Source organism: Furipterus horrens, unplaced genomic scaffold, assembly GCF_987537825.1.
Source record: "Furipterus horrens unplaced genomic scaffold, mFurHor1.1.pri manual_scaffold_11, whole genome shotgun sequence".
NCBI lineage: Eukaryota > Metazoa > Chordata > Mammalia > Chiroptera > Furipteridae > Furipterus > Furipterus horrens.
This window is the reverse complement of record NW_028327181.1, coordinates 94606507-94622783: the sequence shown is the minus strand read 5'-3', so window position 1 is coordinate 94622783 and position 16277 is coordinate 94606507.

The window sequence follows — 16277 nt, the reverse complement described above, 5'->3', positions numbered from 1 at the left end:
TCTTAACTTCTTTTAAAATTTGGAGATCTCCTCTAAGGCAAGACATTTGGACCAGAATTAGCAAAATGGTATGATGAGATATACCAATCTGGGTTTTTTAAAACATGAAATTAATGGAATGATAATGGACAGAACAAAATTATTTATTTTGCCACATAGTTCCCTCTAGCCTCATGTTTCTGACTAAAAAATTCGATTTTAAAGGGACACTTTCATTTTATTTACAAGTTAAATTAATCAGGAGAAAGAGAAATACGTATTTCAGAGTCTCACAAAATGGGGAGACGTGAAGGAACTTTTGATTTCTGTCATTGGATAGTCCCTCAAGGGAGAATTCTTGCAAATAATTTACTTATGATGCTTTTATAAAGTGTAGTGTGTTTCCCTGAGCAATAAGATTTTATGTAAAAGCAATTTATGTAGAGACGAGCAGTTGGAGAAAGTTGAGGCATGTTACTAAGTAGAAGATGGTTACCCGCTGTAGGTTGCCTGCAGGTCTTCATGTATAAGAATTAATAATAGTACTGCAAAAAATGAGACCAGGTGTTAGTTGCTCTAGATGAGACCGTTCGGTGTCTCCGAGACTGTGCACAAAACCAGGGTTCATGGTCTTGATTACACATTGGCATTTCCTGGGGGGAAATTATAAGCAACAATAACAGTCAACCCAAAATATGTGTCTTAGGTCTTACCCTCAGAGGTTTCACTGGTCTTGGGGACTTTTAGCTCCAGGTGATCTGTGGCCTCTACAGTTCTCCTTCATCAGCCCCGCTCACCTGCAGCTTGTGTTTGGCAGTCGGTGCTGGCTTATCTCAGGCAAGTCAGGTGAGGAGGAAGAGGAACAGGCTGTTGGAATTGCCCCTCCCCTCCTCTCTGATTTCCTTTCTTGTATAAAGCCAAAAGCTGTGTGTGCTTAAGGCTCCCTCTCCCCTATCATCAGGTGAGCAAATTCCTCCAGGAACAATGATTTGATAAATGCTCTCTCCTGGAGGTGTTACAGGCACAGCGGTAGGTTGTATAGCAAAGCTTCAGAGCCACCAGGTTAGTTCTGGGTAACAGGAAATAAAAACAATGGCTCAGAAGGCAGAAGATGTCCATTCACCCAGAGGGCTGACCTAAGACCTGGGCGCCTGCCCAAGGTCCTGGGTTTGTGGGATCACAATGTCCTTATAGGAAGTGTTCAGCTTCTCTTCTGTGCTGCCTGTGACCAGCTGTTGGCCTTGTTCTTAAGAAACAAACGGGTAAAGCCTACATGGACGTAAACACTGAGGTTCTGAAAAGCGAGAGATCCGGATTAACAGCCCAAGCTCAGAAGTCCTGGGGTGACCAAAGGCTCCTGCTGACCTAGATAGGATCCCTATTTTGGAGTGAGTTGTCATGGTTTTCCAAAGAGATCCAGCACAAAAGCCTCCACATGTTTAATTTTGCTTTTCAGACAGCTCAGAGCAAAAGACGATTGCCGTGGCCAAGTTCATGGATAACAAAGCTTGAGTTGCCCCTAGGACGTCTACAGAATGATCTAGGGCTATAGGGGTATAAATCTGACTTTAATTAGCTTATGAGGCCTTCTTGTCAGCCTTTATTCAGCCCAAAGGCCCACTGATTTTCTCCTTTGATTTCTGCAGTGGAAGATTGGCCCAAGTCAAATACTTTCCATGGGAATATAATTATGTCTTGCAAACAGTTTAATCACCAGGTCCAAAGATTCCATTTGTCTTGCAAAGTTCACATGGAATAAAATCATATTCATTAATGCCATGGCTATCTTCTTCTCTTCAGTTACTTTAAATCCCGAGAGTCCCCTCTTCTGCCTCTCCACGTCACTTTGTTAAAAATAACAGCAGCAACAAAAATCCGCCTGTAGATATGATGTTGTTACATAGTTTGATAAACCCAAGAAAACAGCAACACCATCCACAGCAACAAATCCTTAGGGGGTGTGGAAAGGAAACGTTGATTTCGTTTAAGTGGGTTGCCTCCTCATTTCCATTAGGCCTACCTGATTGTTAGTGGTCGATTTTACAACATGGCTTGTGTGTTTTGCTTACATAAGAAAAGTCAGTACTCACATTGATATAGTTCTTTTATGTCATTGAAAAAATTTTAAGTTTAATAAAATAAAATTGAAAACAGGACTGCGGTATTTGGGATTTTGTAGTTGGGGAACAGCACTGGGATTTCCTCTTAGAGATTTTGTGGGAAGTGGTGTGTAGCTGACACAGCTGCAGGCCTGTGCATTAGTTCTGAGGCTCTGGACTCAAAAGAGCCTAAGGAAGCTTCCTGGGTTTGAGACATAACCCTTTGAAACTAAACATCTGACATTGGGGAGTACACTTCAACTTCCGGAATCCAGTTCCTCTTTCATTGTGAAAGGTAATGTGATTAGTTCTATCCAGAAAGTATCCAACCATGTGATATGAAGAATAGAGACATTTATTGAAAAAGATACAAGATACAGCACAAGAAACATTGCACCTAGGACAGTGATGCCTCAGTTCCCTTCATTCAAAGTAGGCATTTTGGGACCTCACACGGTTCTCCCAGTCGCCATCAGCTGCTCCGTCGTATTTTTCTGAAGGTGATTTCAATTTTGGGAAAAGTGAGAAGTCACAGGGCACCAAATATGGGCTGTAGAGGAGCTGAGTCACCTGGGTGATTTGGTGTTTCTCCAAAAAACTCTGCATCAGACGTGATGCATGAGCAGAAGCATTGTCATGATGAAGCTCCCAACTACCAGTTGCCCGTAGCTGTGGCCTGAATCATCCGAATAGTTTCCGCAGAGGAATGTTCAGGCTTTACACAAAATCTGATGCAGCTTCGTTGCTCTTTTTGCTCTGTGATTTTTAAATGCTATAGCCACACAGTACCTGTGCTCATTCAAAGGCATCTACTGCCCTCACTGACTAGTACAGTGAAGTCGTCATTGTTCACGCATGCGCATTCCAGTCCACTCTCCTTGGCTGCCGGGTTACATATACAGTATTTCCTCACTTATCGTGGGTATTACGTTCTAGATCCCCCTGTGAAGTAGGAACCTTACACTTATCCTACACTCCTAAACCTATGTAACCTTAACAACATATGTATACAGTACTGGAAAATCCCACGATATAGCAAAAAATCCACGATAAATAATTAAATATAATATTTTTAAAAATCCCACGATACAGGGAGGCAGCAATAAGTGAACCGCAATATAGAGAGGGACTGCTGTATGTCATGCATGCCGTTCTCATTATATTAACAGTGGCTGGACTGTCCCAGACAGACTTCATAACGCTTGCTCACCGGTATTGTTGAGGAGCCTCTTTACAACAGGCTGCGGCCAACTTTTATTATGTATTTCTATTGTTAGGCTTTAGAATATGTGCCTTATGTCAGTCAACTCATCAATCCTCTAAGAACCCTAAGAGACAGATTAATCTTGGAAACCCTATTATGCAGATGAGGAAACTGAGGTACAAGGAGATTAAACAAAAGAAAAAGATCCAGCATTTTGTGCCAGAGCCAGGATTCAAATCTAGGGCTCCGGCTCTCGGGACCTCAGTACTTAGGAAAGTGGTAGACAATGCTATTAATATGCAGTCAGGCTCACACCACACTCATTCTGATTTTCCTCCAGACTTGAATAGATACATGCCTTTCTTGTTTCACACACACACACCACACCACACACACACACACACACACACACACACACACACACACATGCATATGCACATACATTTTTGCTGATAAAAATTTTTTTTGGCTTCAAAGTATGTTTTCTTTAAGCAAGATGAATAAGAAAAACACATTCTGGCAACTTGCCTTTCCTTTTATATTGCAAATTGACAAAATAATGTAACTCCAATTCAACTGCCTGGCTCCCCACTTTGTACTGATCTGCAGGTCCTGACTGGCTAGAGGCTTTCTGAGTGACTGTTTCCATTCAATGTGGTTGGGTAGCATGCAGAAGAATCTCAGAGATTTTCGGTTGGAATGGTGGTGGCAGGATAACCGCACATTCTTTGGGTATTGTGAATGAACTTTTGCCCCCTTGATAATGGGGAAAACACAGAGGTCCCAATGGACTTCCCTCCTTGGCCCTCTGCTGGGTCACGCCCTGCTTCGTTGCTGTGCTGGCTCTACACAGACATTTCCCATCATGGTGTAACCTCTGAGACCTTGCAGGGGCTCAGGTGTCTTCAAGAATGTGCCAAACAGATCTAGAGCAATGGTTCTCAACTAAAGAAGATTCCCACAGCCCTCCCCTTGGACCACAGACATTTGGCAATGTCTATAGACCCTCTGGGTTGTCAGCAAGTGTGGGTTGTGCTGCTAAACATCTTAGAGTGCACACCGCCCTTGACAAGAAAGTATCCTCCAACCCACGCCAGTTATTCTCCTGTTGAAGAACCCTGATCTCGATCACCTACAGTCCCTTCTCTGAAAGTCTCGTCCTGGGAAAGGATTGCTGCAGTAAGGGGAATACCTCTACAAGTAAAATCCACAACGTGATACTACTACGTACCTAGCAAAAGGGATAAAATGAAAAGGAAGATAAATACTAGGACTTAGCAAGCTCCGTAGCCAATTGAACTTCCATTTACAGTTCAGGGCGAGGGAGAGTAAGTCCAAAAAGGCACTTTGAAAAACTGTTTGGTAGTATATAATGAAGATGAATACAGGCTTACTCTATGATCCAGCGATTTCACCCCTATGCATATACCCATTTGAAATATGCACACATATTCACCAAAAGGGTGCGCTAGAATGTTCGTAACAGCACTGTTGAAAGTTGCCAAAGTTGGAAACAGCCCAAATGACCTTCATTTGTAGAATGGGTAAATAAATTGTTATATATTCACATAATTGCACACCATAGAATAATGGATGGGGGGGGCCTACAGTTTGACACAATAATTTGAGTGGATCTCATGAAAATTATGTTGAGTGAAGGAAGGCAGATGTAAAAAATCATTTTATGATTTTATTTATATAAAGTACAAAATGGGCAAAACTAATTTCTGCTATTAGAAGTCAGGCTGGTGGGCATCCTTGAGTAGATGGAAAGAAGCGTGAGGAGAGCATTTGGGGGAGGGAGGCTTGTCATCTTCTGCTTCTTGGTCTGGGTACTGGTTCCAGAAGTGGCTTCATTTTGTGAAAAGCCACAGCACTGTGTCCTTTTTATATGGGCACTTTTCTGTACATGTATTATTCTTCAATAAAAATTTTAAAATGTGCAGCTGGTGCTTTGGAAAGTAAGACAGGCCTTGGATATTTCGGCTAATTCTTTCCCTTACATTTGAATGTGGATTGGTCCAAAGGCACCTAAAAAGTCCAGAGTTTAGCACCGAGGAAAGCAGAGGAGGGTGGCAGTGGAAGCTTACTTTCCAGGTGGCCTGGTTGAGCAGAAAGCAGCCCGAGGCACAGACGGAAAACTTCACTTGAGAAGAATGTCCCTGAACAAATAGTACCATGTCAATTTCAGAATCCAGCGTCTGTGCTTAAGGAACACGTGCTCATTGGTCAGCATGGAGTCCAGGGGACCAAGATGGCTGGGATCTAGAGTAGCTTCACTGGCTAGGAGTGAGGAAGTTTGAGGCTGAGAATTGCTAAGAAGTATAAAATGCCCTTCGCAGTGACACTTTGCTCATGCCGTCATTTTATTGATGCCTGACTTTATCATCCCCCTCACCCCTATGCCTGTCCCTATCCCTTTTCCTGTCTATCCCCTTCTGTCCGTTGCCAGGAGGAGGATGGCCATGTTTTGGGACTAGACTCAGTTCTTATCCATTTTATTTTGTTAGTCCTGAGCAGTTACATGTCCTTGAGGATCTGTTAGCTGTGGTTTCGTTTTGTGTGGTTAGCTTTGTGATGCTGGGGAATTCCTCCATGTTCTCTCTGCTTCCGTTTTCTTTTGCATAAAAGATGGATGAGCGTGGCATCATGAAAGGTAACAATGCTCTGTTGATGCTTGCTATGATCATCCTTGCTAACACTGACTTTTACACTCCTAGTAATAACTCTAGAAAACTGAGGTCCTGTAAAATCATGGGATCCCAAGCAGATTTTCCAAAGTCCCCTCTTTACAGCTCTCCACTGAAAAATAATTTTCTTTCCATTCTTTCTTCTCAGTCCCCTTCATGGACCCCTGCTATGGGAGGGCTGCATGGGGCGTTTGTAAGCGTTGGGCAGTCCTGCAGGGAGGCATCTTGTCTGGAAGCCATGTGGGCACACAGCGTACAGTTTGTAACATGTGTTAGTCCTGGCGGCTGGATAGAGGTTGTCATTTTAGCCCTAGAGAAAGGTCCTGCTGTTGAAGGCCAGTGTAGGCAAATAATATATTTTCAATGTTGTACAGCATATGGAAATTTCTATTACTGCAAACATTTGGTTTGGTCCCGTGCCTGTCCAGCATATTGCTCATTTCTAAATTAACTGTCTTCTAAATGGGGCACAGTCATGATTCATGTCCCCATTTTCCCCGTGGGTGGAGGACCCGGGGTAGGTGCTGCACACTTGCTTTTCCACGGCCACATGCATGAATCCAACTCCCCAAGGTCAGTTTCTTCTACAGAGCCAAGAGGGGAAACGCTGAGTGGGAGTGGGGACTCTAGCTGCTTGGCGAGTATATGGAGCTTGGCAAACGCCCTGACCCTTCCAGAACCGGCAGGAGGGCAGAGAATGGCAATGCACAGTTTCTTCTCCCCTGCTAGATCTCATTTTCTGCATTTAAGAGAGGAGTCTGGTGAAAAGAACTAGGGATGGTCCAGGCAGATAACCCCTGCATTGGTATCTTTATAGAGTATGGCCTTTTTCTAATAAAAAAGTTCCCTGGAATCCAGTGTTTTGAACCATTTATTATTTTCATTTCTGATCGTTAAAAAAAATAATGTTTATTTAGAAAACTTGAAAGAGAAAGTATAAATCAGAACATAAAATATTTCATAAGATCATGAATCTATGGAGCTCTTTATACTATTCCGTCTCCTTATGGGACTTGCTGGAACTTTTTTATTATAAAAATGAGCCATACGTTTATCATCCAGCTCTCATCACTATTAGCATTTTTGTGTGATTTCATTCCATCTTAACCACATCAGTATTTAACTTGCTAAGTGCCGTTACAATTCCTGATACCTTGTTTCAGCTACCTGATAACCCTGGGCAGTACTTGACTTTGACCTGCTGGCCCTTTTAAACAAGGGAATAATCTTACCTCTTGTTAAGAATAGGCTTTAAATCCTAATATAAAAAGAAATGAACGATGCCTGAAATAATAAAGTGTTCCAGTGTTGTGAACATCCTGAAGGCTCTCGTCTAGCGTCTGGTATTCAGTCATCGTCGTCGTCGGCGGCAGCCGTCCGTCTCGAGAGACGATGGTGTAGCTTCTTAAGAGTCTATCTGCACCGCCGAGAATGGCTGTGCAGTCCGACTCGGGAGTGACATCGTATCTGTCTCCTCCCGTGTTGAATCGACATCTTGCGATGACGCTGAAGCTACAGAGCCTGGGCAGGGTGATATGGAGGGTCTGCTGTTGCCCATGCAGCAGACCCCCCCTCTCTTCGCAGCTGAAGGGTCCAAGGGAAAGACGGAGTCAATACAGCTTGGCTTCAGGTGCGCCGCAGGAGTTGCCGGTGTTGACTACAACGTCAAACCGCCTTAGGGACTCCGGCTCCGGATTTTCTGTCGGGGTTTACTCCCTTAGCTTTTCCCCTGAAGAGGTATGCCGCAAGGCAGCGGAGGTTTTTTGGAATCAGAGTTTTCCTTCTCTGCTGGTATTCAGTAGTTAAGTGGGATCACAGTAAAAGAACACAATTCTGAAGTGGCAGGCTGTCATGAAGTCCTTTGACTTTGTGTCTTAGGAGTTCCTGAGCGAGTTTACACCAGCCTTAGTTGAGTTTTAAGCTTGCTTCTCTTCCTGAATGGCTTTTGCACTTTCCGTGACATCCTATGTTTAGCTGTTGATTTCCCCACTGTTCCTCCCGTGACTGGAAGGCTGACCATTTCTCGAGGGTGCCCATGTCCTTATCAGGCCATGTGTCTTTCCTGCCAGGCCAAGATCTCATTGAGGGATCTGAGTCATTGAAAAAGCTGCAAAAGAAAACGCATTAATAAGAGTTGCTAATTGTACTGCAGGAGGCTGCAGAAACCAAAGTGTTTTGTTTCTGCTTTGGTTTTCACTCACTGCAAAGAAAACTTTGTCTTACTAGAGCCCTTGCTTACTGCTGATGATGTGGAGTTACCCATTGGGTTGGTACGTTTTCTCATCATGTCTTTGGAGATGTTGAGCAGTGGGGTTATTTCTTCACATGATCCAACAGGAATGAGAATGTATTTGCTGCTGCATTAACAAATAGACTTGGAGCTGGGAAAATTTGACCCGGCCTTGAGTATCACACAGGTTAATTCCTCCGCAGCCCACTTGTATGAAAGATATATCCTCTTTCTTTGGCATCAGGGTGGCTGCACCTAAAGGGATACATGGTGTTTTGATTATTAATGGCTGATAGAGGTCTAGGTGTGCAGGAGAATAAATTTCATCTTTGGCACCGCTGCCTTACTTCAGAGAAGCCACCTGGCCTCCCACTGTCCGTGGAGCGCTCTTTCTGTCCTCTCCATTTTGGCTTGCCCTCCCTGGGACAGGTGTCCTTTACTGCTGCCTCGTCATCTCAGCTTGCTTCACAGGCTGGAGAGGAGAAGTCTAGACTAGTTTTAAGTTGCCATTCACTTTCCTCCTTTTATGGCCTTGGTAAGAGTTCTGGTTCTGCCAATTCTTTGATGACCTTGGACAAGTTAGTGGAGTTCAGTTTTCTCACCTGTAAAATGAGGTTATAATAATACCTACTTCATAGCATCATTATGAGAAACAAATTAGTTCATACCTGTGTTAGTGCTCAGAAAAGTGTCTGGCATGTAAAAATGAACTGGTATGGTTGGTTCTTAAGTTTTCCATTTCTTGTGGGAGGAACTCCCCTTAGGGGCTTACGTAGATCAGAGCTGTGAATTGGACAGTGGTCCGTGATGTCTTACAGCCTCTACATTATACAAACCTAGCATCCCGACCAGACCCAGCCTTCCAGTGCTGTGCTAGAGAAAACACCGTCAAATCACAAGACAGTAAAACTGGAAAGGAATGCATAAATGTAATATTTTCATTTCATCTTTACCTGTGTTCAGGTTCATTCTCTAGGCATTGTGCTCCATATCTCCCAAAATAAATCGGGTGCCGATATTTGAGACACTGACCCAAGCCATTGTGAGGGACATTGGTGACCATTTGAAGACTTCTTGAAACATATTGTCAAGGCAGCAATGTATTCTGCTGTTGTGTAGTTAGAAAAAAGCATGCAGAAGTGAATTTTATTCTTTTTTATACCTTTGAATTCACAATGTAGAGCTTGCGCACTCTCTTCTAGCCCAAGTTCTAGACCCCTGGAGAAAAGTCAGAGGCTCTAGAGGAAAAAAAAAAAGCTCAATGCCATTTCAATGGGGAAATATCCCGCTCACCATCCCCTCCACACACATCATGTGTGGTTGTGAGTTCAGCTGATTTCTCCTCCATGAGGAACCTTTTCTCGGTGGTCTGTCTGCATGCGATCCCCTCTTCATTTCTCTCTTAGATAGATTCACCACTGGAATGCCGAGGGGGGTGTCTGAGCCCTTGATTTCTGGAGAAGCTTTCCTGGAGGATGACGGAGGGAAAGTCACAACCATTTTCTCTTATTTAAAACCTGTGCTGAAAATATCTTCCAGTCTTCTCCCTTTCCAGGAAATCCTAGGGAGATGAGAAAGAGCTGGTGCATGCATCGCTGTAGTAATCTGTGCCAATGAACAGTGTATTGATCAAAGTTCTGAGGAGGAGAGGTGCTCAAATATTTACCCAGAGCACTTCACCGAGAGGGGCCCAAGGTGCTTGGAGGCGGCCACTGGCCGGCCCCAGGCTCCAACAAGGCTTCCTCTATTCTACGGGCCCATTCATTCCGGCCTGTTGCTTCCCCACCCCCCTTCCCTCGCCTCTTCCAGGGCCCTTTAGGAAGATGTTTTATGAACTGTGTGCATGAATATTTTGGTACCTACAGCAAGAATGTTGTTTTCCTGAAATCGAGAGTTAGAACAGACCTTCGGGGACCTGGAGTCTCAGCCTCAGAAGGGCAGCTGCGCAGACAGTGTCTGGAGAAGAGGCGGTGGATGACGCAGCACCACCGCGGAGACGGGCTGCTGCGCCGTCCACATCCCTGTCTTGCCTCCCGTCCTCCTCTCTCTCTTTGACTCTTTCTTCCCCATAAACGCCTATAAACGTCAGTGCCGCTAGACGCACAGGTGCTCCGTTCTGTCCCTACCGCCGGATGTGAACTTGGTCCAGTTAACAACCGTCTCTTTCCTCTTTTTCTTATGTTAATCCGAAATAGTATCGTTTCATGAAAATGGACAGGTCAGTGCTGCGATAGTAATATCAACAGGTTTCAATGTATATGTTTATATTCTACGGATGAAATGAGTCCATTTTTAACAAGCGTTACTTTTAGCTCACAGGCCAAGCTGTCAAGCCCCAACAACCAGGGTGATTTGCTCTGATTTCGGATAAAATCCTCATTACTTCTGCTGTTTTTCTAAAAATTAAAAATAAATTTCTTAAAGCCTTAGAAGTAAATAGACGCCATGGTGTGATTTATGCTGGTAATTTGCAATAGGTAAGTTCAAGTGGGTCTATTTTTAAAGCTGTAGGCAACTTAAGTTTTGTTTTGAGGGTAATGTTACACACTTCCAGCTTTCCCGTTCATGTAAAAACAGATCTTCCTTCATTCAAAGAGCCATGTTTCTATATAAAGGACGTAACATATTCACATATTTCTAGACTTATTTAGGCACATCTAACATCACACACAGAGGATGTATATTCGCACCTACAGATGTAGATTCTGAAATGCATGTGACATGCGATATTAGATATTATATGTGGATTTGAATATTTATATATTTCCTGATTGATTCTAATAGAATTGGTTTATACAATAAGTTTCTTCCTGGTTACAATTAAACATGTAAACATAAAATACATTTCTTCTGATTGCAGTTAGGTTTCTTTTCCCTTTTGCAATCTTCAGATATTGTAGTAATTGCTATAAAATTATAAGATGTAGGACTTGCTGGATTCCCAGAAAACTTATGTATCAATTTCTGTTGAGGTCCTTATTTATTTTATATCAAACCTCTTGTCACACAGCAAGGGCAAGAAGTTTCTAACATTAGAAAAATATGTCTTAAGTGCTTTTTTTTTTTTTTTTGGACATAAAACTTTCATCAAAGAAAATCTTATGTGGAAGCTTAGAACCTTTTTGATCGAATGGGGGAAGGGATAAGGAAACCCACAGCCTCGCCCACCTCCCCTCCCACTCCCACGAAGGGTTTCACCTATGGACTCTGTAGGCCTCCTAAAGCCTTGTGGACCATGGTTTGTAAACAAGGCAGAGACCACCGTGCACCCACCCAGCCGATAGACCATTGCTGGTCTACATATAGAATCTAAGGCAGAACCGAGCTTTTCTGCCCGGTAGGACCTGTTGGTGTCACTGGTAAGACCTTGGTCTGATACAAATAAGGAAACATGGGTGAAGGAGAGTAGAACATACCATCCACTCAAGGAAAACAGGTGAAAGAACACATAGAATGGGCAGAGCAGGGCTCCCACCCCACAACCCTGGAAGCAATCTACTTCAGGAGACACTGGTCACATCCTTTCCAGCAGAGCGGGGCCTCCGGGTCCTGCTGAAACAAGAAAGGAGAGACTGTAAATCTACTGAGTTTCTAGAGTTTACTCAATAAGGCAAACAAAAATAAACCAGTGTCAGCGTGTGTGGTTCAGGGACACCTACAAAGGCTGGGGAGTCGGTAAGTCCTTGCCACGATTAATTAAGTCCATCCCCTAACAGCCTGGACTCAAGGCTGTTAATCTTCACACCTTCCTTTGGGGCCCCTGGGCAGCTGCTTTGGAGGTCTTACTGAATCTCTGACTGATCTGGTCCCTGGTCAAGTCGCAAAAACAACAAACACCCGGAGGGGTAATAAGATATTCTGTGAAGAAGGCATGTTCGGGATTATTAGATCAGCTCTGCCCTTGGGCAGCTGATATTGTGGTTCATACAAAGGTGGCAAATTTGCAGATGGCATTCCGGGGCATGTACGAGAGGGCCCCGAAAAAACCCAGAACTGATTTATAAAGAACTGTGAATTTATTCTTATATGTTTGAACTCCAGTCTCCTTCAAAGCACTCTCCATTCGATCCAGTACACACCTATTGAGACCTTTCTTCCGCTGCTCAAAACAGTTTCTGAACTCATCAATTTTGATGCCTTTTAGTGCTTCTGCTGGCTTTTGTTTCACTACTTCCACATGGACAAAATGTTTCCCTTTGAGGACATTTTTCATCCAGAGGAAAAAAAAAAAAGTTGCTCAGGGTGAGATCGGATGAATAGAGAGGGTGGCGTGTGGGGGTCATGCCATTTTTGGTCCCAAACTGCTGAACATTCAGTGCGCTGTGGGCACGTGCGCTCGCAAAGCACCCGTCATGAAATGGGCAAACGTATTTAAAGAGCCTTCAGAAAGGGATTCACTGAAGCTGAATGTAGCCAGCTAGGATGGACACAAATGGGTTCTTAGGACAATCAGCTAGTAGGGGAAAGCCCACCCTCCAGAAGATAATTCTAGGTTTTTCTGGGTCCACTGTCCTATGAAGGGAGAAGTGAGCTGTTACTGAGGCAAGGTACCTTCGCCTGGTCAGGCCATAATGAAATCACAAACATTGGGGCAGAAACAAGCACTGTTTTCTTATGATTCCGACTGAACTTGGATTACTGTCTTTTTAAGGCCCTGCTTTAGTGACTGCTTTAGTCATGCTCCAGTGAGCCACATGTATTTTAGGTGGCGAAGACTTTGTCATGCACAGCAGAGGCCTCAGCAAGAGACAGAGGGTCAGGAAAGGGTTAGATATCATGTCATCTCCTCCGAGGACAGGGCTCCTATAAATAATCCGGAGAATGTCATGGGGACAATATTGGGGGGTGAGGGTAGAAATCAATAAAATGTTAGTCTGTTACATCAAGCCCAAGGCTTTTAAATCCTTAGAAAGAGCAGATTAGCATAATATTCAGAAAATAAAAGCATTCAGCTCTTAGGAGGCCCCCCTCTCTGTTCCTTATCTTCTCTGTGTCATGGCCAGAGCCTGATTGATTTCTTTTGGATTAGCATCCTGGGGGAGCACGTCAGTGTTTTAGGAAGTAGCAGAGGACCAGAGCACATATGAGCAGGACACTTTAACTCTTCAAACGGGAAAATGATGCTTCTCATGCCTGGAGCACCTGTTTTCAAGGAATGCAGACTTCTCTTACCCACGTTTATGACTTAACAGAAAGGAAGACGCAAACTACAGCTCTTTGTCCTGACTGGCAGTCGGTGGACAGAGAGGAAGCTTTCACACCTGGTACCAGTAACACATTTACCAGTCTATTCCTGGATGATAAAAAAGGAAAAGCGAACATATTTCTTTCTGTTTGGTAGATGGGAAACCCATGTTCCAAAGAGGAAAAGGAAGTCACACAGAGGTTTCAGAGTGTTTCAAGTGGACCAAGCCGCGTATTGACTTGCTTCTCTAATATAATGGGTTACATTGTATTCCCCCACCCCCACCCCCACTTTATGAAATACAGCCAGAGCATGTCACAATTCCTAAAGCATCTGTGCCCATTACGGTTTCACCTTCCAGCTTCTCCCACAAAAGGGATGGAGTGTATTTCTGCAGTGCTTGGTCTGGGGTTCAGTCATGTACCTTGCCTTGGCCAAGAGCAGGTGGGCCTGACCAGGCACCTCATCAAAGCCCAGCCCGTAAGATACCTTTCCTGTGCCCATCCACTCTCTCACTTCTGCCACTGCCCTGGTTCAGCTGACCTACTCCAGCAGAGCACAGCTTCCAGGCACCAATCTGTAATAGTCCACAGCGGCAGGAGAAATGACAATGGAAATGACAGTATACCCTCTAATGAATGATTATTGATATAGTCAAAATGAACACTGTGTGTAATCCCAGAGTATGACATTTTAAACTATTCTTAGGTGGTGGCATTAGTAAGGAAAAAATATATATAAACTTTATATTTTGTGAAGGGAAAAGAAAGGTTCAACTCTATGACTTGCTTTTAGCCTTTTCTATTTTTATTTTTATTGTTTATTTATTTATTTAGGGAAGAGAGTGAAGGGGGTTGGAGAGAAGAGGAAACTCCTGAACCAACTCGAGGGCCCATAGGAGCAGGGGAAGGGGGAAAGGAGGAGTGGAGACTCCCAATCACCTACAGGGCTCGTAAGAATCGCCTCTATCTTGCTTTTTTCTGTTTTTTAACAGCTTCATTGAGATATGTTTTTATTGCTTTTTAATGTTTCAATTAAAGTTGACATTCAGTATTATATTAGTTTCAGGTGTACCGCATAATGATGAGACATTGATATAATTTACAAAGCAATCCGATAAGTGTAGTAACCGCCTGACACCGTATGCAGTTATGACAGTACTATTGACTACATTCCTGATGCTGTGTTCTATGTCCCGGTGACTGTTTTGTAACTGCTGATTGGAACATCTCAATCCCCTCCCCTTTTTTACCCAGCCCCCGCCAGTGCCCCTCCCATCTGGCAACCATCAGTTTGTTCTCTGTATCTGAGTCTGTTTTAGTTTTGTTTGTTTATTTATTTTGCATGTTTAGGTTATGAGTGAAACCATATGGTAGTATTGAGATATAATTTAAATCCTCTTAATTCACCTATTTTATGTGTACAGTTCAATAAATTTTGGTACATTCACCGAGTTATATAACCATCAGCACAATCTAATTTTAGAACATTTTTCTACCCCCAGAAAGAAATCTGGTGCTGGTTTAGAGTTCCTCTCTATCTCTATCCCAGCCCTAGGCAACTACAAATCTACTTTCTGTCTCTATATATTTGCTTTTGGGGCATTTTATGTAATTAGAATCATATAATATGTTTCCCTTTGTGTCTAGCCTTAGTATTTTTAAGTGGATGGAAATGGAATCACCATGATACCAAGAGGTTTGATTTTTTGAAATTTAACAAAAGTGATTTAGGATTATGCATAGGGATTATTTCCAAAAGAAGGTAAACTCAGTGTTGTTAGAAAAATATAGCATGGATAAAGGCTCTGTTGAGTTATTTATGATGTACTGAACCATTTTATGATGAAGAAGATGAAACAGAACCTATATGGACACTCATTATATAAAGTTTCATTGAGATGCATTTCATAAGTTCACAAACCATACAGCAAATAGTCTTTTTATGGAGGGCAAGTCTGTGAATACGATCTTTGGAACATGAAATAGCTGAGGAAAAAAAAATAGTATTTGCAGAAAGACCCCCTATTAATTACTTCCAAACTCATTCTGAATTCAGCCTTTGCATCTCCTTCCGCTTCTATCTAGAGAGAAGGCACTTACTGTCACGAATAGATTAGGAAAACCTGTGGAAGACATCTAGACAGGGTATCAATACAGATGTGCTTAAATTACTTCACCTTCACTTAAAAGACACCGTTCACATCATTTGGAACAGTCATCCGTCCCCATTTTTATGTGACATGAATCTGACTTGGTCACCAAGCACTGCAATAGCCATATGGCAAATTACCGTAGTTTGACCACGTCAAGATACAGAGTCAACTTTCTGGACAGGTCCTGTTGTCTTCACAAATATAAGTTGTTATTCCTGAAGCTTATAGAGTCCCATGTATTTTAAAAGGCCACAAACATTTAAGGCACTTTTAGTAAAACATATCTTCCGTTAAACAAAGCGATTCCACAACATCAGGACAAAGAGAGTCAAGAGTAACAACTGAAGAATTTTTCAGACCATGGTAAGTTTATAAATCCATTTGGAAATGGAAGCCTGTATGAAAGTAAATGGCAAAACAAGAAGTTGCAATGTTCACTAGCATTTTCCAACTGCACTCATTAAGCAGCCTTGCTTCACAGCAGCTGGGAGTGGCTCCAGATGGTATCAAGTATCTAAGGTCCTGGCAGATATGACCCCTGTAATGAAAGACCAAGAGCTTTTCCTTCATTGCTGTGTGTTAGTTAAACATGCTGCTGAAAGAGGCGCCTGGGCTTTTTGGTCCATCTGCCCTAATATTTCATCTCTGAGTTTTCTGGTTCAAACTCAGAAGGTCCATCCCTGACCCATCTAGGTCTAAGCCTGAGTCTTCAAATGCTACATTAATTAGAGCGCG